Source organism: Lutjanus erythropterus, chromosome 13 (assembly GCF_056507025.1).
Source record: "Lutjanus erythropterus isolate fLutEry1 chromosome 13, fLutEry1.hap2, whole genome shotgun sequence".
In the NCBI taxonomy this organism is placed as follows: Eukaryota; Metazoa; Chordata; class Actinopteri; order Lutjaniformes; family Lutjanidae; genus Lutjanus; species Lutjanus erythropterus.
In genome coordinates, this window is record NC_139329.1 from 36,124,078 (window position 1) to 36,136,533 (window position 12,456).

The window sequence follows — 12,456 nt, forward strand, 5'->3', positions numbered from 1 at the left end:
AAACATCATCAGCATGTGTCATCCAGTGTTGCAGTCAAGACCCTCTAAACGGAGACCAAGTCAAGACAGAGGCCACAGCATACTGAGACAGAGACGAGAGCAAGAAGCTGTCACATCTCTGGCTCTCTCACCAACTCAGGGAGCCGTGCCATGGTGTGTGGCATTTATGTGAATATTTTCTGGTCTCTTTACGCTTTTATGACAGCAACTCTTTGAGTTGTGGACAAAACAAGACATTTGACACCATCATCTTGGACAATGGAAATCACAAATAAATATTTTTCACCATTTTCTAACATTCTATAGACCAAACAACTAATCAGTTAATCAAGAAAAATAATTGAAAGATTCATTGACAAAGAAAATAATCAGTAGTTGCAGCCCTAGCCCTTAAAAGCAAAATCACAACTTGGCTAGTGAGCTGCTTTGTTCTCTTTTTTGGTACTGGAAGTTTTAAATCCAGTCCCATTAATGATGCTAATAAATAAATCAGTCAACAGACTGGCAGTTGAGTGACATCCCTCCAGTTCCGGTCTTGATCGGTCTTGAAATTAAATCTTGAGTCCTCTTTGTACGAGACCAAGACAGAGTAAAGATGCAGTTGAGACCAAGATGAGACCAAGACCTTCAAAAAGTGGTCTTGAGGCTGGTTTTGTGTCATCCAAACAATAACGCTAAGCAAGAATTGAGCCCTTGCAATAGCGTTTTTTATATCTATGGTTAAAAAAAAAAAAAACAGCTAAGAAAAAGAGAAGGAGGTGAAAAGATGCCAACTTTGCAGCTTGAGGTAACATTAAGTATCTGTAGTATGCTAAGAATGCTAAAATAACATACATAAATAAACCTTCATGCATTCCTATTGGTATTGTAGCAGCAGTCACATTGTGAGATAATTATCCTAAATGTCTTAAGGTGTCAGACTTTTGTCTGAGGCTATTTTTGGTGACAAGACAAGTCTTTGAACCTCTCTCACCGTGTAATGAAGGACCTGAGATATCGCCATGTTTCTCCAAAATCGCACTTCATATACCCGGCTTTATCTTGACAACATACCGCTGCTATCAGCAAAAACAGATACTTCAAAAATTCAGGGTTTGTCCAATACGAATCCTCTGGTTGAGGATAGAGTTGAGCTTTGGGTCAAGTTGTTAAGCTGGGTTGTGCAAACCTTTCTGATTTATTTATAATGCTCCATCGGATAAACTGTAAAACTGTGTCAAACAAGAGTCCATATAAACTCATTGTCTGTAATTAAGGTAGTTATTTTTCTGGTTCCTATCACAGATGATAGGAGTGATAGCAAAACTGTGAAGATCCAAAATGCAATTACGCTTTAATGTTTTCGATAGTAATCTATTATACATCATAACATCAGAAACTTCTCTTGGAACTTCTGCAATCGCAAGAGTTGATTGCAAAATGTAGCTCTCTGAAGATGGATCATTGACTGATTCGTTGCATAACACGCTTCGCTTCACATAAAACTAAAAGAACCAAGAGACAGATTATTACAAATTAAATGTTGTCAGGTCTAATTGCAACATTTGCAGACGGTATAACATTGCGATTGGTCAGCAACTAACCTTTCCTGTTTGAAAGGATTGTGGTTTTGCCTGAAAGAACGGCTGTTTAACAAGTGATTTGAGTCAAAATCAGCCTTTCCCTTCTGGATCACATTAAATGGGGGTGTTAGGGAGACCTGGCCAATAATCTTGGATCAGCACTCTTTCAAGAGATGATAAGTCTGGCCAGGACCTCCCTGCTTCCATCTTAATTCCCTCTGAACTATCTGAAATAGATCCCTGAATATTCTGTGTGAGCCAAGTCTGCTGTCTTCATTGCGACATCCATCTTTAAAGTTCTTCAAAGTCTTCTATCAGGGTGCATGCCTGAGGGACAGCTCACTGCAGGCTGGATGACCCACATATTCTGCGTTGCCATCTTTATTCACTTTGGTCTCATGCTCTTTCTCTTTCCATTTACCAGGGGCCTATCTGCTCATTTACAGGCTGCTATCTCACAGCCCATCCATCATTCTGTTTTGTGCCATACAGTGGCTTGGTGTTAATGTATTTTCTCAGGGCTCTCCAACTGTGTTCCCTTACTGGGGGAGACAATCTGTCTTACAGAAAAGGAAAATTCAAATTACAGGAAAAACTACCAGGTTCACGGCAAAGTCATTACAGTAATGTGGCACCTTGGTATGATGTCTTGATGATGGTTTTTGTTTCTTTTAGAGTTCAGCTAGTGTGTGGAGTCCATTTTTTCCAAACATGGAAATGCAAGAAACAGCTCAAAACTAGGATCAAGAAAAAAAATTACAAAAAGAAATTTTAAACAATTTGATTTGCATTCAAAAATGTTTCCCTGAAATCCTGTTTCCTCGAAATATACTACTAATTTGCAGCAGCACATATGGCTTTAATACAAATTACATTCTCTATCAACATAACAACATAAACATTGTAGTATCAGCTAAATGCTCACTGACAACTATTTCATGTCTTTTCCACCCCTGTGATATCTGTTCAAAGCAGCTAAAGAATTATTGAACTTCTTTAATAACTGCTTGGTTAAGCTGGATCAGTCACTTTGGCTGGTTATGGTAATATTGTAGTCTTAGTTAACTATTGAAAAAGTCAGTAGGCTTAAAGGACCAGAGTGTACTGAACGCGGCTCACCTCACCCTCCCCTTCCATAGTGAGTATAGAAACTACAGTGGCCACAAAACTTGTGAAAAACTTGTATTTAAAGCCAGTATTTGGTTTTTCTGTTCAGGGTAACTGTAGAAACATGGCGGTTCAACATGGCAGCTTCTGTAGAGGCAGACTGGCACATGGGAGAAGTTAGCCTTTAGGGCTTTCTCCCAGAAAAGCCTCTCAGAAATCTACTTGCCTAAAGTCAATTTTTGCTTGGCTGTAAACAAATTCGTTTATTTATTAACAGTTGTCAAATAACAACAAAGACAGTTGTTATGTTTGATCTAGGGCTACAACATCTACAAAATGTCAGAGAGAAGTGAAAATGTCAGTTTAATTTAATAATTAACTGAGAAAAAAACAGGAAATCTCCATATTTGAGAGGCTGAAAACAGCAAAAAAAAAAAAAAAAAAACATGTGGCAGTTACATTCTTTCACTGGGCAAATGAGTTGCTAGATTTACAAGCCCAACATGGCCTTTTAATTAATTACGGTAATTACGGTAATTTCGGTAATTAATAATTACCGATGCTGTTTTATCACTGACCCTCAGCGCCTCACACCAATGCACAAGATACCCTGTAGTTGCTGTATGAAATGCTGCCAGAAAACCTATTTCACATGTGATTAATGTTGTGAAATTGTTGCAGTTTGGGTAGGTTTAGGCACCAAAACTACTTTGGTAGGTTTAGGATATGATCATATTTAGGGGTCAGGATAATTACATTATGCATGTCATGCGACATCAGTGAAGCAGCAAGATGGATGTAACCTTATGTACACCCATACATAACCTTATGTATGCATCTGTTTGAAAGCTTTCTAACAGAAAGCTGTCAGGCTAACTTCTCTACTGTGCCAGAACAGGCACACTCTGTCGATAGCTGTTCACTCTAAGGTGCAAAAACAGTAGTGATTATACACTAATGAAAACATATTATACACTAATGAAAACATATTTATGAATATAATATTGCATTCCTGCCACATTCTGCTAATAGATCCCTCTAAATCTTACACACTGGACCTTTAAGGGACATGACACTACATGTTTGCTTTATTCTTTCCTTAATTAACCAATGGGATTTGTCCCCTAAACCTAGCCATACTTGGGACTCAGGTTGCATAACTCCTGTCTCCTGCATTCAGCACTTTCCACTCCACTCCACTCCAACCACATCCCAATGACAAGCATGTCGTGCATAAATGCAAGCTTCAAAACCTCGAACAAACATTACCAGGGACATTATGCGGGCCGGAATTGTGTTTCCTCTTAAAAGACAATTGAGGGGAAAAAAAAGAAAGAAGGGCAGGGTATATATATTTATGTAATTTATTGGAGACAGACTTGACAAATCACAGTTTCAGCGTCTGAGTTTTCGTTTGCTTTTCTCAGCTCCGTATGCTGGAAAGCTCTTTCAAAACCACCAAGCCATTCTGAGGACTCACACCGAGTACAAAAAGTACACCACGTCAATATTATTTAATTCAGTCCCCTGAATCTTACCTGTTCAATAAGTAATTTCACTCTTTGACACACACCAATTTTAAGAGCTATGGTAGAATATCTGAATGTCAGAGGTAATAAAAGAGGGAAGGAAGCTTGTGTTTGAGGTTGACTTTACTTGAACTTCCGTGTGTGCACTCTGTAAAATATAAAATAGCTCACCAAAGAGAAATATCACTTTAACGTCCTTTTGACTTTGTGACTTACAATGCAAACAATAATGACATATAGGCAGGGCTTTGTTTTTGCTGTAAGGTCTCACATCAGGTCATTTTAAAGTGCAGTCGCAAAACTACTCAGGTCACGTCTGGCTGTATTTGTCTGAAGTCCATATGACACTGCAACCTGTCTCTCTGCGTCCAGCCGGTCCGAACACTGGTCCGTCTGTATGTGATGGACACAGGCATCTGTCACTTCAAAATACTCAAAGTGAATCACAGCAGCAGCCCCTCAGCATTTGTACTGCGCGTCTCTCCCTGAATCTCATGACTTTGCGATTTTTTTTGGGTTTTTTTCGCTTTGGACTAAGAGAGAAACAGGATAGTATGCTTAAAGACTTGGACACAGATACAATCTTAAATGGCACAGACTCCACAATGCATTAGCTTCACCTTAACTGTCCCGAAAAGGCTGTTTCAAAAAAACAAAAAAAACAAAACAGGCCAGCGCGACAATCCACAGGAACACTGGCACACCAACAGGAAAAGAGATTGGATCAATATGGAGGTAAATCAGAGCGGCTCTTACCCCCAGAGCAAGACAACGGAAAGCAAGTTTAAATCCCCTCACTGAGAGGATTAGAAAATTCTTGGCTCACCACAACATGACCAACAAGCCCTTAAACTAACAAAAAGGTCATTTTTCAGTGTATATTCCAAAATGACCCTACGAGAACTCCAAGACAACATGAACTTTTACTGACCTGCTGACTCGATTGTTAAGAACTGATTGATGATGTATATTTCTGTACATAATTGGTACATTTATTATTTGATATTTGTCTCTCCTTACATTTTTCATATATATATATTGTATTTTAGATGTTTATTCACATATTGCTGTTACTCACTGAAGAATAAGGCGCATATTTTTACTCTCTTATTTGTATTTCGTTCTGTTACTATTGTTTTGTTATTTTTGTTTAATACTGTAGTACAATGTACACACTTTTACACACACTCTTAGAAATAAAGGTGCTAAACTAGAACCACATATGGTTTTTTGGTTTGCTCCCAACCAGTCCTGCTAGAACCTTTCTATCAAGGTTCCACTTTCAACAACAGTTTCAGAGAGTTCTACCTAGAACACAGCATAAAGGGTTAAACCGAGATTCATCTGTGAAAGGCCCCTTCTGTGGTGTGACTGTGACTGTGGTGTGAAAATGGTTCTTAATGGAACCCTTGACAAACCCTTTCTTCAAAGAGAGTTTTCAGAAGCAAACGGTCCTGCGTAGAACGTCAGGGAGAACCATTTTGGGACACTCATTTCTAAGAGTGTGCCTCTCTTCCTATTTTCTTATAATTTCTCTGTGCTTATACATGTTTCTATTTTTGAATGGGAGCATCTGTTACATGACTAATTTCCCTCAGGGATCAATAAAGAATTTCTAATTCTGATTAAGTTAATTAAGAGGGTGTAATGGCAATATGCACAGGCACTTAGCATAAACAAAATATCTAGCCACCTGAAAAAGACTTTTCCATCACATGGTTTATATTACAGCTCTTACATGACTTCCCACACGTCTACTATAGATAATAATGCAATTACAAGTCTGATGTTAACAGTAAACATGGCCTGGTAACAGCGGCCCCTCATCAAGAGGAGCATACACACTGAGGGAAATGTGCCTTGTTCTGCAGCAGACAAGTGCTTCTTCAATTCAAACACGGTTTTAATTTTATTAACCTACAGATTACTGTCAACAACAGCATGTTCAACCAGACATTTTTCACCTACATAACCATTTCAACATGCAGGCCTGGTTTACATCTCTCCGCCCCAAACACAGGGGAAAATAATTTGTTTAAGGGTTGGGTAAGATAGTAGGAAACAACAACACTTCTTCCACTGGTACTTAAACGGTAGGCTAGTTTGTGTTTTTGTGACTTTGGTGGGAAAGAGATTTAGGCAGCTGTAGATGAGCACTTCCTGTATTCTGTAAGCTAAAATTACTGTCATATTACTGACTCTGGAAAGAGCGATATAATGGCTTCAGTTCTCCGTTGGAAAGGGCTGTATGAAAAAGGATCCTTTCTATAACGGTGTCAGATACTTAGAATAAGAATCTCAGCCTGTCAGGAGCAAAAAAGCAGTTAATGGTTCTTCTTCAACAGCTATATTTGCCCCCAGGAATCATGTTAAAGCCATTGCAGCCTGTTTAGCGGCTTCTGGCTGAGGCAGTTGTAACCCCTGGTTACCAGAACCTTAAGAAAAAAAAAATCCAAAATGTGATGTAAGCTGAGAGCTAATATTATAAATAAGTAGTGGTACGAAATGACTACTCAACTGTAAAAAATAATATAATAATAGAAAATAATAATAATAGAAAAAAAAAGAAAAAGTAGGGTAACCAAGATAAAATGAGTGCTCTGTTAATGTAATGAAATGGAGGTGGTTATTGAAACTAATATAACCTGCAAGTAATTAAATGTGTCACTATTTTGCAGAAATTATGAGTGACATAATAATTAGAAGTCGTAGGAAGGTGAATCTATGATTGGAGGAACTGATCCTGTGAAAAGTGTCAATCAAGGGGTCAAACCCGCCCCCTCACGTAGTCAATACGATCGTGTTGACGCACGGCACGTCTTCTTCCTACCTGAGCAGGGGGCGGTGCAGACTTGTGTCGACACAGCGACCACAGTAGACACCAGTAAGTAAAATGCGCGTGCTTACGGTGATTTACCAAAACTTTATAAAGTTTTGATATTGAGTATAAAGTAAAAGTAAGTCTCCCCAACCAGATTCATCGACCCTAAAAACACCTGTGGCAGTAACACTCCTCCTGTAAAGATAAATCTCGGTGAGTGACTGAGATATTAATGTCTGCTAATGTGAAGCTAATGAACTGTAACGGATGAAACGACATGAAAACGTGATAGCAATGTTAGCATTAGCAACCGTTAGCTGAGCTAGCGCTAGCGACCGTTAGCCGCGCTAGCCTTAACCGTGCTAGCCACGGCCCGCTCTGTTAGCGGCCTGGGAATACAAACTATGATGCCTGCTAATGTTAGCTTGAACAGCAGTCACTGCACTGTGTCATAGAGGTTTGTGCAAATGTGAAATGGCACTAGAGTGTTCAATTAGCCGCATTGTGATTCCTCTGCTAGAAAAGCTAAAATAAAAACTCTGTGCAGTCTGTGTGTGCAATTGTCATAGTTTTGCATAGTTAACACTGAATGAGAGGAAAAATTGACATGATAAATTGATAAAGGAGCAATGACATTTTTTTATATTTGTTATGGCAATATAATTTACTTTTATTAAGGTAAAAGACATTATAGTTGAATGATACAAGGTTTTGTAACATTTGTCAACACAGTAGAAACAATGGTAACACTGCTGTAGCTGTGTTACAAAGGAAAGAATATGTTGAATTGTGAGTGACACTTTTCCTGGCTTTGTGACTACAAGGCCAGGTCTTCCTCTTCCTTCCCCTTTTTGATGACTGCGACTAAGTGTGTGATCCAGCAAGATCCCTGAAGTCTTCAGTTCCACTTGCTGCTGTTGGAGAGAAGTGTAGTCGGTCCTGGAGTGGCCAGCCATACCCATGAACCGGATTCAGAAGAGAAGGGGGAGAGAAGCTTGAATTATTGACCTTCAACTAACAGTGGTAGGATAAACACACACAACCGCCTCGCATCAGGCCATAAGAAGTTCCAATAAAGTGGTAGGACAGTCCTACCACTTTATTGACAGAATTTGATTAAGCAAGAAAGTACTTTGGCATCGAGCCTGACCTTAGAGGAGTACAACACAACCTGAGTTGAACTGATAACCGTGAGTGGGCTGCTACAGTAACTCATCAAACTGAACCTTTGATCCACTACTTCATCATTGTGACCAAGGTTGAACTGTTCTTGAATGTCTACAGTATTTATATTGTTATGTGGGTTGTTGATCATCCCTTTGTAAACATTTTATTTCTCTGTTTTGGGTTAATTAGTTCGATTAAGGGAACAAATGGAAAGGAGTCACCTGTCTAATTAGAGGCACTTTAAATAGGATTTATTGAACTAAAATATTACAAAACAGGAAAAAATAATGAGTGCCTTGCAACTAAAATAGCATTCAAACTAAACAAAAAAACCCCCCAAGAACTAAAGAATAAATGTTCTGTATTTTCTTTGAATGTACCTGCTGAGTCTTGCTTCACCTGTGCTGCCTGGTATCCATCTTCTCCCAGAGCAAACCAGATCTTCTCAGAATTTGGAGTAACTATATGTCAGGTCGTCTCACGTCATGGTTATGCCTTTTCTGATTAATTAAATGAAATAAACTAATAGTATATGGTGCACAGAGAAAGCATCTCAAAGCATCCATCTTTTCTTAAGCCAGGTATAAACCGCTCAATTTTGGACTGTCACAGACGAAAGATGACCAAGACGAAAGAACTGTGAGAGACGTTTAAAGATGGCTGTTGTCACAGTCCTAAATATGGCCTGTGACAAATTTCTGACGGTGTCAGAAATTTGGGTTAACCATCTCACAATGTGACTGCTGCTATGATCTACGTCTACTAACCAACTGATAGGAATGCAGAATGTAAAGTTTATGTATAAATGCTAAAAAAATGGCGACATCAAGCTCTTTGCAAAGTTTGCATCCAAACTGGGCTTCTTTTCCCCAGCAATGACCACATCCACATTCTTCTCCTCTTTCTTTGGACTGATATTTTCCAACTCACTTTGGTGCCGATACATATGCATTTTTTCCACTTAATTGCAGAGAACATCAAATCTCACCTATAATGGAATTAACATATTATTCTGCTGACTCTTGTCCTGATGGCCCACTGGCAGACGGCAGAAAACCACTGCTGACAAGTTTTCTTTTTTTCTCCTTGTTCTTCACAGATGTGTTGTATGATCAGGACGACAGCTCTTAAGATAGGAAATTAAATTTGTAGTGTTCAGGGAATGCGATTTAGCTCCTCCGCACACATCATCAACCGCTGCAAATGGCTTTGCTGAAAGTGATAATTTCACTATTGTTTCAGACACTCCAAAAGTCCTCCACACTGCAGGCATAATTGTTTCACATGGACGTAAATATCAGCATTTCAAGCCGATATGATATTTCATTTCCAGCCTTCATCTGCCAATACTGATGTTGCACTGATAATATCGTGCATCCCTACTGTACAGTCTACATACGTCAAACTTAATGTCGTACCCAAGTTCATTAGATCAGTGTTGCACAGTGTGGCTTTCAATAAACTCATAAGGTTGCTGAAATCTCACAGTCGGCATCTCTACAGATAGATTATTCCACCTCTCAAAACTCTCCTGTAGCACATTTACAGTAAGATGATGGTATTATGCAAGTTCAGTGCTTGTTAAATTGTGCTGCTTACAAATGGATGCTGTTCACCACCTGGGGTTTGAGGATTTAGTCATCTTTAACAAGATGTCAGTGGATGCTCTTATTTACTTTTCTCAGTAATTGCTGTTTTATGTGTGTGCCTGTGGCGGATGAGTTATAAAATATGTATGTCTGTATGCTGTATGTATGGAGGAACTGATAAATGCTCACAGAGGTCTTACTGACTTTTTTTTACCGGCAGGTATGGTCATACTCTTCCTTCTCTTAAAGCCATTATCTGAGCAGCCTTGAGAATTTCTAATATTAATACTTACCTACTTGTGTGGGTGCCACATAACACATTAATGCTGCCATGTCTTGAAGCTTGTGTTTCACAGAAGTGCACCGACTTTTCGTCAGTGTGTAAATAAAACATGGCTGTACAAACTGCAATAATGCCCCGTCTCTGCCACAGACTTGCGGTTGCCAAGACAAAAACTGAACGCATGCCATGTCTTTGATCTGCTCCAGCGAAACAGCCAAAGATACGGCGATGGAGCCAGCCTGCATGATGTGTTGTGATGTCACCTCTGTTTATCTCTTGCCTGGCCATGATGTTTAATTTATTGCTGTGAAGGTCAGAAGAACTGTCTCAGCTTAAAACAATAATCATTTATTTCACCTTGTGCTGCCTATACGCATGAAACTGTATCACACATTAGAATAGTCATTCATATTTTAGAGCAAACCCAAAAGGGGATTTCATTGGACATTTATGGTACAAGCCCATCCATTACGAAGCAATTTCTGCTTATATGGAAATTTGATTCTACAGAGACAACACAGTCAATTTACTCTTGCGTGATGACATGTCTTGGTTTGGTGACCTTCTCTTGCCCCCAGAAAAGCATGCAAGTAACTGCAGATTCCACGTTTTTGTAAATATAAACAGACAAAACGTGACAACGGTTGAATTAGAGCACCAAACATGTTTTGTTGTTCTCTGTCTGTTATTCTCTTCGGGATGGACAGCTTCTATTAAAGCAGCTCGCCAGAGCGAAAGATATTAAGTTCTCCGTCTCACACCACTTTCATGCACTCTGGCTGTGTTCTGCTGGGCAGTCGTGCAGAACTTGCTCACCGAGGCCATTTGAACTGCATCTCCTGGGGAAGCTTCTGGGAGCTGTGTAATGCATGTCAGTCAGACATGAAGCCTCTCAGATGGTGTCCTCCTCGGGCTTCATGTGTTCTGTTTGATACCAGCTAAAATACTCTGTCTTTCTTTGTAATACCCAGGTGGCATCAGTTGATGTTAGAACTGTTCTCACATCTAACAGCTCCAAACATCTTTATCTCAAGCCTGCCTGCTTTTCATATGCATAGATTACAAACATTGGAACTTAAAGGTAGAGTCAGTAGGATTTGTCCAAGCTGTCCCTGAACGCATCAGCATTAAATATCAATGTTTTGTGCTCTTAGGAAATAGAGATAGTGGGCAGAGTCTTTGCATATACAGACACACTTCTAGTGGGTTATAAATGATGATTTAAAGGGATTATGTTATACGAGTCTGAACATTGTCTTATTTACATGAATGTTGCAGATTAGACCTTTAAATTCACTTAAATTAACAGATCAAATACAAAGAACATAAAACATATGTATTCTGTAATTTTGAAGTAACAGTAACAGACATACATTCCACTAGATACCTGACTATGATCTTAATTTATTAATTACACTAATGATGGCCCTGTTGAAATTGTTCTCTTTTTTTTCTCTCTTCTTTGTCCACGTGAATCGCGTTTGTTAGGGGTTAAATGTAACCAACAACATATATAAAACTTGGCTCATGCATCAAGTCGTGGTGAAAATTTATATCTGATATGGGTTTTAGTGATGGGCAGGGACAAATTGTTTGGCCACGCCCACTAAACAGCAGCCCCCATGACACATTTGCCCTACGTGCACAAAAATTGTCAGGCATGTCCAGACTTGCCAAAAAAAAAAGCGTCTTTGAATCATAGCCTAAACTGAACAGGAAGTCAACAAGCCTGCAGCCGACATGCGCCCTAACACATGCGGTTGAAGAGCCTGATCATCTCTGCTTGCAGCTTTAATTTAAAACTTAAAAAATAGTGTTTAAAAATTAAAAAATGTGTATATTAGTGGATACATTGGGTGTAATTTACTGGTTACGTGTCCTTGTGGGAAAGGATGTGTGGGAAAAACCTCAAGAGGACAAAAATAAAGAATAGCGGAACATTAAAGTTCCATTATGTGAAAAAGAGATTCATCCAGTTACAGCGTATTTTATGGAAAGGAAACGTCCAGTCTCTTCACTGTGGAGACATTTCAGACCTCTAAACTGAACACTTTAAGCTCAAGAGGGTTAAATGAGGAGTCTTTTAATTTTTAAAAAGTTATCTGAATAATTGGGTTGAAAAAATACAAAACGTATTTTCTTGTATTAAGAAAATTATATTCGACTTTTTCCCCCATTGATGAGTTATTAGGGAATAATGTAAAACAAAAAGTCAAATGTAATGCCACGCTCTATTTCTGGCCTAGTCCCTCCAGTAAGTGACATCACACGATCACAACAATTAACGCAAATTGAAACAATCCCCATGAACTCTGCACAACCTTGCAATTTTGTCCAGTCACCACAGCTTTTCTGCAAATTTGACCAATTATCATAGCTTCCCACGAGTTCCATCAAT